The 4,498-nt window shown below is 43.7% G+C and overlaps 1 long non-coding RNA gene across 1 annotated transcript; it reads right to left on the bottom strand.

The window, feature by feature from the left end:
* Positions 1-3,099: 3,099 nt before the first annotated feature.
* On the bottom strand, positions 3,100-3,889 carry LOC131244495 (uncharacterized). The gene is made up of 3 exons (XR_009170328.1): positions 3,667-3,889; positions 3,331-3,507; positions 3,100-3,225 (listed from the first exon to the last, which is right to left on the bottom strand). It is a non-coding gene; the product is annotated as an uncharacterized LOC131244495 (long non-coding RNA).
* Between the last annotated feature and the right edge of the window lie 609 nt (positions 3,890-4,498).

The following is a 4,498-nucleotide window of genomic DNA, read 5'->3' as shown; positions in this document are numbered from 1 at the left end:
GTTGGTGGATAGCACAGCCGGACACGAACTGCTATCCTTCCTAGATGCATACTCCAAGTATAATCAAATCGCAATGCATCCTCCATACAGGCAGAAGATGAGCTTCATCATAGATAAAGGTCTCTACCGTTAGTGGGTCATACCCTTTGCCTTGAAGAACGCCGGGGCAACAAATCAGAGGCTTATGAACCAGATGTTTGCTAAGCAAATCAGTCAGACCATGGAGGTTTATGTTGACGACATGCTGGTGAAGAGCGTCAAGGCGTCCGACCACATTGTGGACCTCGGTGAAACTTTCTTAATTCTTCGAGAGTACCGTATGAAGTTGAACCCAACCAAGTGTGCCTTCAGAGTCAGCTTCGGCAAATTCCTCAGGTTTCAAGTCAGCCAGAGGGGCATCGAGGCAAATCTCGAGAAGATCAAGGCGCTACTTGACATGAGCTCACCTCGGACCATAAAGGAAATCCAATGCCTCACCGGTCGGGTGGCGGCACTCGGTGGATTCATATCCTGAGCCACAGATAAGTGCCTCCCCTTCTTCCAAAAGTTGAAGGGTCATAAGAAGGCCAAGTGGACCTCGGAGTGCCAACCGATGTTCCAGCAGCTGAAACAGTACCTGGGCTCACCAGCCCCGCTATCCAAGGTGGAAGAGGGCGAGCTCCTATTCCTATACCTAACGGTCTCTGCTTCGGCCATCTGCTCTGCACTTATCAGGGACGTGGGGGGTAGGCAGCACCCCGTCAACTATGTGAGCAAAGCAATGGTACCTACCAAGACCAGGTACCTGAGTATGGAGAAATTAGCACTTAGCTTAGTCTTCTCGGCGCGGAGGCGGCGTCCATACTTCCAGGCACATACTATTGTTATCCTGACTGACTCCCCCCTCAGGCAAGTCCTTCAAAAGCCCAAGGTGTCAGGTCGACTGACCAAGTAGGCAATAGAACTCGGGGAGTTCGACATCCAATATCGTCTGAGAACTACAATCAAGGGTCAGGCTGTGGCCAATTTCATAGTAGAGTTCACTACTCCGAGTGTAGAGGTGACAAATGAAGGCGCAGAGGCAGTTCCCACAGTCCCACCATCTCTCCCACTGATCCAAGACGTAGAGTCAGACAGAGAGCATAGATGGATTCTTTATGTGGATAGGTCATCCAATTTCAAGCGCGTTGAGGTAGGGATTGTCCTAATCGCGCCCGATTCAACCTCCATCCAATGTGCTATCAGGCTCGGCTTCAAAGCCTACAACAATGAAACAGAATATGAGGCCTTACTGGCTGGACTCGGATTGGCAACTAGTCTGGGGGTTCAGTCCCTCGAAGTACGATCTCCACCATGAGGCTAAGGAGACTAGAACGGTGGCTTATCTTGCCGAGGCATGAAAGTTGATAGAGAAATTCTGGAGCTGCATCATCAAGCAGATTCTGAGGACGGAGAACTCTTGGGTCGATGCCCTCGCAAAACTAGCCTCAGCCGCCGTAGGAAAGATTCCCAGGATCATTCCTATGGAATTTTTAGATGATCCGAGCATCGACCAGGCTAATCAAGAAATGGTTAATCCAGTGGAGACCACTCCGAGTTGGATAGACCCGATATACAACTACCTCACATCTGGTGAGGTCCCCCAAGACAGACTAGAGACCCGACGTCTGGAGGTCAGAGCTGCACGATACATAGTCTTAGACGGGATCCTATACAAGAAGGGGCATTCACAACCCTACCTCAAGTGCCTCCGACCCGACGAAGCAGACTACGTGATATGAGAGACTCATGAGGAAATCTGTAAAAATCACTCCGATGGTCGTGCCTTAGCTCTTAAGATACTCTGTCAGGGGTACTTCTGGCCGACCCTTCGAGAAGACTCCAAGAACTATGTCTGGAGGTGCGACAAATGTCAAAGGTTCATTACCGTGCCGAGGCAGCCCACGGAGGAGATGACCCCTATGAGTGGGCTATGGCCGTTTGCTCAATGGGGGATTGACACCATCGGACCTCTGCCCACTGGGAAAGGACAAGTCAAGTTCGCTATCATAGTGGTCAACTATTTCACCAAGTGGGCCGAGGCCGAACCCGTAGCGAAGATTACAAAGCATAAGGTGACTGACTTCGTCTGGAAAAGCATCATCTGTCGATTTGGAATCACTCACACCATTGTCTCTGACAATGGGAAACAGTTCGATAATGACAGATTCTGAGGCATGCGTAGGGAGCTCGACATTTCAAATTCATACTCCTCACCTCATCACCCGCAGTTCAATGGACATGTGAAAGCCGTAAATAAGGTCATCAAGCACTACCTCAAGACAAAGTTAGAAAAAGCCAAAGGCAACTAGGCCAAGGAGTTCCCGTTTGTCCTTTGGGCCTATAGGACTACAACTCAGTTGTCTACCGAGGAGAACCCGTTTTCACTATCTTACGGCTCGGAGGCAATCATCCCAGTAGAGATCGGCCTCCCCACAGCTTGGATCAAAAACTACCAGGAAGGCCAGAATGCCGAGCAAATTGTAGCAAGCCTTGACTTGCTTAAAGAGGCCAGAGACGTCACCAGACTCTGAGTCACAGCTTGACATCAGTAAGTGGTAGATTCTACAATTATAGGGTCAAGACGAGGCGATTTTTATCAGGGGACCTGGTTCTCCGCCGTGTCTTCCAGAATACAGTAGAATCGGGAGCTAGGACGCTCGGACTGAACTAGGAAGGGCCTTATCGCATGGTCACACTACCAAAAAAATGGGCAAAGGCTACGGATAAAATCCGTAGCCATAGGCCTATGGCAACAGTTTTTGTTCGTAGCTAGTCCGTGGCACGACCATAGTCATAGGTGCCATAACAATAGGTCTAGAACCTATAGGTATGGATTAAATCCGTAGCTATAGGTTACAACAGCTATGGATATAATCCGTAGCAATTATATCTGTAGCGATAAGCATAAAGAGCTACGGATATTATTTGTAGCTAAAAGTCCGTAGCAATGTGCCAAATTCAATAATGACTACAACTGTCAGATTAGCAGCTACGGTCAATATCCGTAGCTATTTTGTACATTAAAAAAATATATAATCATTTGTTCATTCAATTACCACCTGGATAATCATCCATTCATTCCATTACAATCATTTATTCATTCCATTACAATCAATTATAATCCTTCATTCAATCAATTACAATTACAATAATGCTAAAAATACAAATCTTTGGCTTCATTAGAGAAATTTGCTCGACTTTACCCTAAAATTTCAATAATAAAGAATTGAAAAAGAAGATATATTTTGACGATATGATATTTTTTTCACAAGTAAATAGGCCTTTTTCAGCCATCAGCCCATCACCCACCTGAAGAATCAAAAACCGATTGTTCTCCAAGTCCACTCCTTTTCCTTTCAATTTCTTAGTGACCTCTGTAAAATTACTTCCACGGTCATTTATGTAGAAATTTGAAGAGTTGTCTCAAAATGCAACTCTAGTAATGACAAAGTCACTTCCTGCAATAGCTTCGTATATTCCATCATCCTACAAATAGTCATGGCATTCATAAATCGGAGTGACCATTAGGGGAAAGAAAGACAAAGTGAAAGAAGTGCATAATGTATAACCATTTTCTTTTTTATTCTTAATGAATTAATAAAAACTCAAAGAGGAATGAAATTGACACAAAAGGAATGGTCTCACCATATGGTTTGTAGGGCCAAAATAAACGTATAGACGATTTCTGCAAGGAGGACCATCGGTAGCCACAAGTACCCACTTCCCAAGTGGAATAGATACTGACCACAAGTATCTATGACCTGAAAAATGTGCAAGCAGAGCTGACCATCATGAAAAGAAAATCTCCATTTGCTTGTCAATTATAAGTAGGACATGCCAGTGATTAGTGGCAATGCCTCGAGTTCTAGATAGTTTATAGGTTTTGGGATTTGAGAATAGGTTTGGGTTATAAGTATAGGTTTAGGTTAATGTTGTAGGTTATAAGTTTAGGTTATAAGTTTATGTTAATGTTGTAGGTTATAGGTTTAGGTTTAGGTTTAGGTTTAGGGATTTGAGAATACATTTACGTTTTAGGTTTAGGTTTAGGTTTTACGTTCAGGTTAAGGTTACAGGTTTAGGTTTAGGTTTAGGTTATAAGTGTAGGTTATAGGTTTAGGTTTAGGTTAGGTTATAGGTTAAGGTTTAGGGAAATGAGTTTAGGTTATAGGTTATAGGTTATAGGTTAAGGTTTAGGTTATAGGTTATATGTTTAGGTTTAGGTTATAGATTTTGGGATTTGAGAACAGGTTTAGGTTATAAGTATAGGTTTAGGTTAATGTTGTAGGTTATAGGTTTAGGTTATCAGTTTATGTTAATGTTGTAGGTTATAGGTTTAGTTTAGGGTTATAAATATTTGTTTGTTTAGGTCTAGGTTTAGGTTTAGGTTTAGGTTATAGCATTAGGGAATTGAGAATAGGTTAAGGTTTAAGTTTAGGAAATCAGGTTCGGGTTTGGGATCAGGTTTAGGTTTGGGTTT

The sequence above is a fragment of the Magnolia sinica genome, chromosome 4 (genome assembly GCF_029962835.1).
Source record: "Magnolia sinica isolate HGM2019 chromosome 4, MsV1, whole genome shotgun sequence".
NCBI classification, from domain to species: Eukaryota; Viridiplantae; Streptophyta; class Magnoliopsida; order Magnoliales; family Magnoliaceae; genus Magnolia; species Magnolia sinica.
The sequence above is the reverse complement of the archived record's forward strand: the minus strand, read 5'-3'. Positions and strand labels throughout refer to the sequence as shown.